Source organism: Pristiophorus japonicus, chromosome 24 (assembly GCF_044704955.1).
Source record: "Pristiophorus japonicus isolate sPriJap1 chromosome 24, sPriJap1.hap1, whole genome shotgun sequence".
NCBI classification, from domain to species: Eukaryota; Metazoa; Chordata; class Chondrichthyes; family Pristiophoridae; genus Pristiophorus; species Pristiophorus japonicus.
In genome coordinates, this window is record NC_092000.1 from 32,910,914 (window position 1) to 32,922,475 (window position 11,562).

Below are 11,562 nucleotides of genomic sequence, written 5' to 3' on the forward strand. Positions count from 1 at the left end.
CTGACAGTGCGGCGCTCCCTCATTGCTGTCCCTCCGACAGTGCGGCGCTCCCTCAGTACTGTCCCTCCGACAGTGCGACGCTCCCTCAGTGCTGTCCTTCCGACAGTGCCGCACTCCCTCAGTATTGTCCCTCCGACAGTGTGGCGCTCCCTCAGTGCTGTCCCTCTGACAGTGTGAAACTCCCTCAGTACTGCCCCTCCGACAGTGTGGCGCTCCCTCAGTACTGCCCCTCCGACAGTGTGGCGCTCCCTCAGTACTGCCCCTCCGACAGTGCGGCGCTCCCTCAGTACTGTCCCTCCGACAGAGTGGCGCTCCCTCAGTACTGTCCCTCCGACAGCGTGGTGCTTCCTCAGTACTGTCTCTCCGACAGTGTGGCGCTCCCTCAGTACTGCCCCTCTGACAGTGCGGCGCTCCCTCAGTGCTGTCCCTCCGACAGTGTGGCGCTCCCTCAGTACTGCCCCTCTGACAGTGCGGCGCTCCCTCAGTACTGCCCCTCTGACAGTGTGGCGCTCCCTCAGTACTGCCCCTCCGACAGTGTGGCGCTCCCTCAGTGCTGTCTCTCCGACAGTGTGGCGCTCCCTCAGTGCTGTCCCTCCGACAGTGTGGCGCTCCCTCAGTACTGCCCCTCCGACAGTGCCGCGCTCCCTCAGTACTGCCCCTCTGACAGTGCGGCGCTCCCTCATTGCTGTCCCTCCGACAGTGCGGCGCTCCCTCAGTACTGTCCCTCCGACAGTGCGACGCTCCCTCAGTGCTGTCCTTCCGACAGTGCCGCACTCCCTCAGTATTGTCCCTCCGACAGTGTGGCGCTCCCTCAGTGCTGTCCCTCTGACAGTGTGAAACTCCCTCAGTACTGCCCCTCCGACAGTGTGGCGCTCCCTCAGTACTGCCCCTCCGACAGTGTGGCGCTCCCTCAGTACTGCCCCTCCGACAGTGCGGCGCTCCCTCAGTACTGTCCCTCCGACAGAGTGGCGCTCCCTCAGTACTGTCCCTCCGACAGCGTGGTGCTTCCTCAGTACTGTCTCTCCGACAGTGTGGCGCTCCCTCAGTACTGCCCCTCTGACAGTGCGGCGCTCCCTCAGTGCTGTCCCTCCGACAGTGTGGCGCTCCCTCAGTACTGCCCCTCTGACAGTGCTGCGGCCCCTCAGTGCTGTCCCTCCGACAGTGTGGCGCTCCCTCAGTGCTGTCTCTCCGACAGTGTGGCGCTCCCTCAGTGCTGTCCCTCCGACAGTGTGGCGCTCCCTCAGTACTGCCCCTCCGACAGTGCGGCACTCCCTCAGTACTGCCCCTCTGACAGTGCGGCGCTCCCTCAGTGCTGTCCCTCCGACAGTGTGGCGCTCCCTCAGTACTGCCCCTCTGACAGTGCGGCGCTCCCTCAGTGCTGTCCCTCCGACAGTGTGGCGCTCCCTCAGTACTGCCCCTCTGACAGTGCGGCGCTCCCTCAGTACTGCCCCTCTGACAGTGTGGCGCTCCCTCAGTACTGCCCCTCCGACAGTGTGGCGCTCCCTCAGTGCTGTCTCTCCGACAGTGTGGCGCTCCCTCAGTGCTGTCCCTCCGACAGTGTGGCGCTCCCTCAGTACTGCCCCTCCGACAGTGCCGCGCTCCCTCAGTACTGCCCCTCTGACAGTGCGGCGCTCCCTCATTGCTGTCCCTCCGACAGTGCGGCGCTCCCTCAGTACTGTCCCTCCGACAGTGCGACGCTCCCTCAGTGCTGTCCTTCCGACAGTGCCGCACTCCCTCAGTGTTGCCCCTCTGACAGTGCAGCACTCCCTCAGTACTGCCCCTCCGACAGTGTGGCGCTCCCTCAGTACTGCCCCTCCGACAGTGCGGCGCTCCCTCAGTACTGTCCCTCCGACAGTGTGGCGCTCCCTCAGTATTGCCCCTCCGACAGTGCGGCGCTCCCTCAGTACTGTCCCTCCGACAGTGCGACGCTCCCTCAGTACTGTCCTTCCAACAGTGCGGCACTCCCTCAGTACTGCCCCTCCGACAGTGTGGCGCTCCCTCAGTACTGCCCCTCCGACAGTGCGGCGCTCCCTCAGTACTGCCCCTCCGACAGTGCGCCGCTCCCTCAGTACTGCCCCTCCGACAGTGCGGCGCTCCCTCAGTACTGCCCCTCCGACAGTGTGGCGCTCCCTCAGTACTGCCCCTCTGACAGTGCGCCGCTCCCTCAGTACTGCACTGTGCAAAAGTCTCTGGAGTTGGGCTTGGACCCACGGCCTTCTGATTTGTGCACACATCAGCTGTCAACATATTCTGGGACCACTCACTTTTCCTAAATTTAAAGACACAAGCATTTGCAGAGATTGACCATTTAAAACACCGAAAATGCTTCCTGTCAAGGAGTTCAGGGGGTTCTCCTAATCATGACACTTTGGTAGAAAATCCACAGAAAGCCCAGAGAAGCGGAATACACCCTCTCTACATCATTTCTCCAGGGTCACCTTCGATTCTCTGCTGATGTTACAGCTGGTGATCGGGAAAGTCCTCACGGGAATGAATGGGGTCTGTTTGTTAAACACTGAAATAGCTTTTATCATAGTGTGTCTTAAAATTGGTTCTCTGACCAGTTCCAGTGATTTTAAATAATTGGCAAAAAATCCAGGGGCCAAATGAGGAGAGTGTCTTGTCTGCTGCAGCATGTGGGTCTGACCTGGAATGCATTGCCTGAAAGGGAGATGGAAGCAGATTCAAGAATAACTTTCAAAGTGAATTGGATAAATCCTTCAAAAGGAAAGGTTAGCAGGGCTATGGGGAAAGAGCAGGTGAGTGGAACTAATGAGTTGGCACAGGCACGATGGGCTGAATGGCCCCCCTATGCATTCGCAATTCCATCAATAAAGTAATTGTGGCACACCCAGGAGTGAAAGGATGATATTTGATTGAGGGGTTCAGGTGGTTTATGTAAAGTCCTGACCCTGCAGTACAGACTTACCCGAGGCACATGCTGAAGTCAAGGTCACTCTGGACCTGCACCTTTATTTCACAGCTCTCGAGTGCCACACTTGCCTGAGACCTGCCTTTATATACCTGTGTGGAACAGGTATGCAGTGTCTCCTGCAAGTGCACCCCTGGTGGTAAAGTAAGCTTGTGGTTACAGGTCATATCTAGTTACAGTTATGTATAGCATGGTAAGATACAGTTATATACAGTAGTGTGAGATACATGACATCATCCTCCCCCAAGGTCTTATTGTCTTTATAGATTCAGTCTCTCAGGTGGTCTACGCTCTCGCGTGGAGCGTCTTAGTTGTGGTTCAGTTGTTTGCCTTGGTGCATGTTTTTCTTTTGGTGTGATTGCTGGTATCTCGCTCGGGATGTCTGTTTCGTTCAGTATGATTGCTGGTATCTCGCCTGGGTTGTCTGTTGAGACTGCCCTTTCCTCAGGTTGTTCCCTCTGTCTGTCACCAGGTGTGGTGTGAGTTCCACCTTGTAGTCTGCCTCTGGTTCTGCAGTGTTGTTGGTGAATCTACTTTTTACTTGGTCTACATGCCTCCGGCAGGTTTGGCCATTGTCCATTTGTACCACCAGTAGCCTGTTTCCTTCCTTGCCTGTTACTGTCCCTGCAAGCCATTTGGGACCCCTGCCATAGTTTAGCACAAACACTTTGTCCCCGATCTCATTCCACCTCCCCCTGGAATTTTGACCATGGCACTCAGTTAGCTTCCGGCACTTTGCCTCAACAATTTCATGCATGTCTGGGAGGATTAACGAGAGCCTAGTCTTTAAGTTCCGTTTCATCAATAGTTGCGCAGGGGATCCCCAGTCAATGAATGCGGACGAGATCTGTATGCCAGCAGCAGTCGCGACAGGCGGCTCTGCAACGTGGGACCTTGGATTTTTAGCATGCCTTGTTTAATGACCTGCACTGCTCGCTCCGCCTGGCCATTGGAGGCCAGCTTGAACGGTGCCGTCTTAACGTGATTTATGCCATGGTCAACTATAAAATCTTGAAATTCTGCGCTGGTGAAGCACGGACATTATCACTGACCAATATGTCACTGACCAATATGTAAGGCTCTCCACAGTGGTGGAGGTTGTGAAAATGCATCGATGACTATGAGGAACATTTTGCCCATGAATGGGCCCGCATAGTCTACATGCACCCGCGACCACAGTTTGGTGGATCAGGGCCAGGGGCTTAGGGGGGCCTCCCTGGGGGCATTACTGAGTTGGGCACAAATGGTGCACCACCGGACGCAGAGCTCCAAGTCCGCGTCAATGCCAGGCCAGCAGACATGGGATCTGGCTATGGCCTTCATCAGGACGATCCCCGGGTGCTCGCGGTGGAGCTCTCGGAAGGGCATAACTACTCGGCTGCCCCACATCAGGCAGTCTGCCTGTAGTGATAGTTCATGCACGCGCCAATGGAAAGGTTTGATCTCCTCGGGGCAGGCATCACAAGCCTCTGCCCAGTCACCAGTTAAAACACATAGAAATATAGAAACATCTTTTGACTAAGGATAACGTAGAGTCGCTGGTTGTCCAGGCTCTGGTTTGGCGAGCCGTCATGGGCGAACCTGTGGATTCAAAGGCATTGATTGCCATGACCATCTCACAATCCTGTTCGACGGACCCTTCCGTGGTCGCCAGGAGTAGCCTGCTAAGCGCGTCAGCACAGTTGTCTGTGCCTGGCCTGTGCCTTATTGTGTAGTCGTAAGACGCCAGCATGAGTGCCCACTGCTGAATGCGCGCTGAGGCGTTGGCGTTTATTGCCTTGCACTCAGATAGCAGGGACGTGAGGGGTTTGTGGTCAGTTTCTAACGTGAACTTGGCCCCGAAAAGGTATTGGTGCATCTTTTTGACACCATACACGCATGCAAGCGCCTCCTTCTCAACCATACCGTACCCGCGCTCCGCCCGCGAAAGTGACCTGGAGGCATAAGCAATGGGTTGTAATTTACCCGCATCATTGACATGCTGTAAAACGCACCCGACCCTGTACGCTGACGCAGCACATGTAAGAACTAGCTTTTTACCTGGGTCAAAAAAGGCAAAAACACTGTTGGAACATAGAAGGTTGCGTGCCTTATTGAAGGCGCGTTCTTGGGCGTCCCCCCAAAACCAATCGCACCCCTTTCTGAGTAGCACGTGGAAAGGCTCCAGCAGCGTGCTCAAGTTCTGCATAAAGTTCCCAAAGTAATTGAGTAGCCCGAGAAAGGCGCGCAGTTCCGAGACATTCCGGGGCCTGGGTGCCAGACGAATTGCTTCGGTTTTGGATTCTGATGCTTTTGTGCGGCCACAGCTGTTCAAATTGTTGGACGCTCATGAGAGATTGACTAGCTCCCGTGTCCAGTTCCATGTTGACGGGTATCCCGTTGAGTAGGACCCTTATCATTATTGGAGGCGTCTTGTTGTAAGAACAGTGGACATTGATCGTGTTGACCCGCTGTACCTCGATGTCCCGGGCACTGTCCCCACCGTCTTCTGGTCCGCTTTGCGACCCTTCCGATTCGTATACCAGCCGAGCTGCTGTTTTTCTGCACATGTGAGCCAGATGCCCTGTACAGTTGCAGTTTCTGCAAACAGCATGATGAAATCGACACCCCCTTGTTGAGTGCCTTCCCTCACATCTCCAGCACAGACCGCTTCCATTGTTTCCGAAGGATGAGCTGCGTCTGGCTGATCTCTCTTGAGCTTCTCTCAGTCTGTAGTTGATTGCTCGCATTGTGGGTTGATGAGGTGTGAACGGCCATTCATGTGGCCCTTGATGGCTTCTGGCACCACTGCCTGCTCTCCTGCCTTTGTCTGTGTGTGGGGATAGCAGCTCGTTTCATGCTGTGAACCCCTTGTTCCGATGTTTCGTTAGTTGTCGTACCCGCAGTATAGATCAACCTTGTTTCTTCTTCTCCTGCCAAGAATGTCTGTGCGACCAGTGCTGCTGCCTCTAGGGTCAAGTTCTTGGTCTCTATACGCTTTCGGAATATGCCTGCATGGCCTATTCCTTCAATAAAAAAGTCTCTCAGTACTTCTCTCCTTAGTTCATCGGAGAACTCACATAAACTAGCTAGCCTCCGAAGTTCCGCCACAAATTCGGGTATGCTTTAGCCCACATAGCGTCTGTAGTTGTAGAACCTGTGTCTGACCATGTGTAGGCTGCTCACTGGCTTCAGGTGGTCTCTCACCAGTGTGCTCAACTCCTCAAACGACTTGCTTGCTGGTTTCTCGGGTGCCAGTAGGTCCTTCATTAAGACGTATGTTTTCGAGCCACAGCTGGTCAAGAGATGGGCTCTTCTCTTGTCTGCCTTATCGTCGCCCAATCAGTCTTTGGTTACAAAGCTTTGCTGGAGCCTTTCTATAAAGTCCTCCCAATTGTCTCCAGCATTGTATTTCTCATCTGAGCTGTTGGTAGCCATTCTGTGGATTCTGTGATCCCGTAACCCGTCGCCCCTGTAAAGTCCTGACCCTGCAGTACAGACTTACACGAGGCACATGCTGAAGTCAAGGTCACTCAGGACCTGGACCTTTATTTCACAGCTCTCGAGTGCCACACTTGCCTGAGACCTGCCTTTATATACCTGTGTGGAACAGGTATGGAGTGTCTCCTACAAGTGCACCCCTGGTGGTGAAGTATGCTGGTGGTTACAGGTCATATCTAGTTACAGTCATGTATAGCATGGTAAGATACAGTTATATACAGTAGTGTGAGATACATGACAGTTTATATATAAAATAATGGGCACCTGGGAGTGATTATAAGGCAATACTTTCTTGAAGGAGTTCTGAAGCTTTATAAATAGTCTGGTGGCTACTTGGGAGTGCCTAATCGAGGGGTGTAGATGTTTTATATATAGAATAATGAATACCTGGGAATGATTGAAGGCAGAAATCTAATTGAGGGATTCAGATTATGGTGTAAACCATGAGAGACTTCAGCAGTTAATAATCATAATCTGACTCTTGAGATGTGGTCTCCTCCTTGAAGTTGCTTCTATACAAACACTTTGCTATAATTTACCGGCGTATTTCTTGTAATGTTGCTTGGGAACGGCTCTTTTAAAGAGCGGATTTGTGTTCACTTCAGCTGCTGCAATTTGTCGGCCCTCTCATGAGGTTCTTCTCATTCCAGCACAAGCCTTCTCCAGGGCCGGGCTCACACACATGACTGCACTTCCAGCCGTAGTTTTAGTTTACAGCATCACTGATCTGAATAACCAGCGCTTGAACCTATAATGTCTCTCTACATTTAATTAAGGATTGCAACGTCATCTGAATTTTTTTTTCTGCATTTTCATCACACTCCCCTCCCATTGGCTGAGCACTTGGCACACTCCGACCTCACTGCCCTACATTACTGCCAATGAAAATGGTATTGACTGGATCAGTAGTCTTGTCTTTGGCTGGTGAGCACACTGCTTATTGTCGGACTGAGTCAGGTGGAGCAGGTAAGCCCAGGTTCAAGCCCCAGTCCACGATGCCTTGGTAGATCCCATCAAGGGAATGGTAGTGTAGTGGTTATGTTACTGGATTGACCTAGACTAGTGATCTGCAGAGCTGAGTTCAAATCCCACCATGGAAGCTGGGGAGTTTAAATTCAATTAAATAAATCTGCAATTAAAAAGCTAATATTAGTAATGGTGACCATGACACGAGGGGAAACCTGGTCTAGCTGATATGTGACTCCAGGCCCCATTAGTTGACTTTAACTGCTCTCTGAAAATGGCACTCTGTTGTTCAAGGGCAATTAGGGATGGATAATAAATGCAGGTCTTGCCAGCATCACCCACATCCTGTGAACAAATTTACAAAAAAGGTGTGAATAGGGGATGATAAGAATTGTATCTGAGTTAGAGAGAAAGTGTCTTCTGCTGATTAGTGCACATGTTAGGCATAAAGGCCTTTCAGCCCCTCAGGCCTGCTCCACCATTCAGTTGGCTGACCTGTACCTCAACTCCATTTGTCCGCCTTTACTCCATAATCCCTCGTTATCCTAACCTAACAAAAAAAATCTAGCGATCTCTGTCTTGAAAGATCCACAGCTTTTTGGGAGCGAGAATTCCAGATTCCCACTGCCCTTTGTGTGAAGAACTGCTTGTTGATTTCGCTCCTGGAATGGTCAGGATGGAATAATGCCTGCCAGCCACTCTCACCGAGGAGTGGTCACTGGTCAGTGCCTGGGGCAGCCATATCGCCGCTTCAGCCTGCACAATTAGGGGAGGAGGGGGTCCAAATTGGAGGAGAAGGAAAAAGAAAACAGATTATGTGCAGAAGTAAACCCAAACCCATCAGTTTAATTCTTTATGGAAATAGGTCCAGGGAAATGGAAGTCCACCCTGGAACTAAGACCCTGGGAGTGTGGGATTGGGTGGGCTCTATGATGTCTGTGGCAGATCCTGGAGAAACTCCCCAATAAAACTGATCACCAGGCAGGCAGGACTCTGATGCTGGCCACGAGTGAGCTTGGTGGAGTTGTATCAGTCGAGATAACATCGGTCACTGAGGATGCACACATTGTAGCCTCCAGATGTCAACCCTCTTCATCTCCCAACTCACAGGATAATGGTCTTGCTTTTAAGCTTGGCTAAAAGGCCATTACATCACTTCCTCCATGACTCTTCTCCCGCTCTCAATCTCCATTCTCACGTCTTATGGTGCTGGGTTGTACAGAAAGGCATGAGAGTTTTACGGTCAGTGATATAAAGGAGACAAGCTCCCAAAACAACAATACTGAGCCTCCAGTTTCAAGTGATAAAGCAAATGTCAGTGTGAACAATGTGCCAACTTATCCTTTGTGGCTGCTGCAATAACCTTTGGCAGAGAGACACTGTCAGTCTTTCAATTTAAGGTGTAACTACAGAATTGCTATAATGTTTCTTATGTTACAACAGTGACTACACCTTTAAAACGTACTCCATTGGCTGTGTAGCGCTTTGGGCGTTTGGTGGTTGTGAAAGGTACTATATAATTGCAAGTCTTTGGGCTGGATTCTCGCTCTGTTGACGCCCCTGTTCGCGCCCGGAGGGGCGGTAATGGTATCCAGGCAGCCTTTTGGCTAAGATCATGCGTAACTGACCTGACAGGGGAGTAACCATGACCCCAAAGTGGTTCTCCCTGGATCAGGAAGGTGGTTCTCCTATGCTTTTTGGAAACAGGAGGTGTGTGGGGGGCCTGACCCATCCACCTCCATGGCACGAACCTGGTATTGCAGTACTTCCAGGAACGGTGCAGTGGCTCTAGGCCTTTTGGCTAAGAGCATTGGCGCAGAGTGATCCTTGATGTGTGCAAGGTGACCTCTGGCGTTTGTGATTTGACAAAGAATTGGAAAGATTGGCTACGAATTTATTAAAAAAAAAAAAATAAATAAAAAAAAAATGGGTTCCAGGCAGCCAGCTCCCTGCGTCCCGCCAGGAAATTAATTGGCGGTTTTGCGGGGGTGCAGAGCAACACTGCCCGGGAGCGTCGAGCCAGCGTGCAACACCCCCACTTTCGACTGCGCGATGAAACTTGTGTGCTCACCCGATAGCACCCCGTAGCACGTCGTGTCAGAGCTGTCCCGGCGGTCGTGAGTGATGGAATTGGTGAATGAGGTAAGTTCGATGGTTTAGTTTTATTTCTGCGACGTAGATTATTGTCGGGTGTTTAAGGTATTGGGAATGTTTGTTGTGTTTTTAGGTGGGATGTTTTCCCCACAGAAAACCTCTCTCAGGGCTCTCCTAGGCCGGCTCTTTAGCTGGGGATTTTCCCTTGCTCAGCCGGCCGAGCGCCCTGAGAGAGGTGCGTAACGTCTCCTTTAGCACTCCGTCCCACACTCAGGCGGAATTTTGCTGACTGAGGCGCAAACTGTTCCCGGGCACAAACTTTACCGCCCCGCCACCATTAGTGCCCCAAAATGACCAGAACCAAAAATCCAGCCCTTTCTTTTTCAATAAAATCTAGTAGAAAGTATATACCATAAGTAATTATTTTGTGCAAAATGGATTTCTTAACTATCACCAATCTGTAACACACTCACCCAGATTTAATTGAGGAAAGAGTCCCAGGGTAAGGTGGGACTTTTAAAAAGTGGTATCTCACGACATTAGCGCTGAGTATTATTTCATTATTTCTGCACTCACCCTGCGTAATACATGTCACTTTCCGAGTGAGCATATTAAGCCGCCTGTTTTTTTTTTGTACAGCGCAAATTTGTTCACAAAATCATTTAGTGGCTACTGGAATGTGCGGGAGCAGACATTGGAGACTGCAGCAAGGTATGGCCCAGAAGAGGTTCAGCATCATACCAAACAACAACCACAACTGAGGCACTCCCACACTAACCACAGCTGCCAAGAATTCACGCAGAGCAGCACTTGACAAGGTTCTGGTTGAGTAAATCACCAAGTTGTGCTATCTGGGCCCCAGGTATTCCACCACAATCTGTAACCTCATGGCCCGGCATATACCTCACTCTACCATTACCACATTCCAGGAGCAGCACCAGGTGTCACTAAAAATGAGGTACCAACCTGGGGAAGCTGCAACACAGGACTACATGCACGCTAAACAGCGGAAGCAGCATGCTATAGACAGTGCTAAGTGATCCCACAATCAATGGGTCAGATCAAAGCTCTGCAATCCTGCCACATCCTGCAGTGAATGGTGCTGGACAATTAAGCAATGAACGGGAGGAGGAGGCTCCATGAATGTACCCATCCTCAATGATGGCAGAGCCCAGCACGTGAGTGCAAAAGACAAGGCTGAAGCCTCACCTCCCCAAGCTGTTCCAGTACAGCTGCAACACTGGCATCTACCCAACAATGTGGAAAACAGCCCAGGTATGTCCTGTCCACAAAAAGCAGGACAAATCCAATCCGGCCAATTACTGCCCCATCAGTCTACTCTCAATCGTCAGCAAAGTGATGGAAGGTGTCACCGACAGTGCAACAAGTAGCACTCACTCACCAATAACCTGCTCACCGATGCCCAGTTTGGCTTCTGCCAGGACCACTTGGCTTCAGACCTCATTACAGCCTTGGTCCAAACATTGACAAAAGAGCTGAAACATAGAAACATAGAAATTAGGTGCAGGAGTAGGCCATTCGGTCCTTCGAGCCTGCACCGCCATTCAATAAGATCATGGCTGATCATTCAACCTCAGTATCCCTTTCCTGCTTTCTCTCCAACCCCTTGATCCCTTTGGCTGTAAGGGCCATATCTAACTCCCTTTTGAATATAGCTAACGAACTGGCCTCAGGTTAGGAGACCAAAACTGAACACAATATTCCAGGTGAGGCCTCACTCAGGCCCTGTACAATTGCAGTAACACCTCCCTGCTCCTATACTCAAATCCCCTCGCTATGAAGGCCAACATGCCATTTGCCTTCTTCACCGCCTGCTGTACCTGCATGCCAAACTTCAATGACTGATGTACCATGACACCCAGGTCTCGCTGCACCTCCCCTTTTCCTAATCTGTCACCATTCAGATAATATTCTGTCTTCCTGTTTTTGCCACCAAAGTGGATAACCTCACATTTATCCACATTATACTGCATCTGCCATGCATTGGCCCACTCACCTAACCTGTCCAAGTCACCCTGCAGCTTCCTCATAGCTCACACCGCCACCCAGCTTAGTGTCATCTGCAAATT

General features: G+C 51.4%; 1 pseudogene; it reads left to right on the top strand.

Moving 5' to 3' along the window:
* The first annotated feature begins 8,962 nt into the window (after positions 1-8,962).
* Positions 8,963-9,166, top strand: LOC139238048 (U2 spliceosomal RNA; annotated as a pseudogene).
* Positions 9,167-11,562: the final 2,396 nt, after the last annotated feature.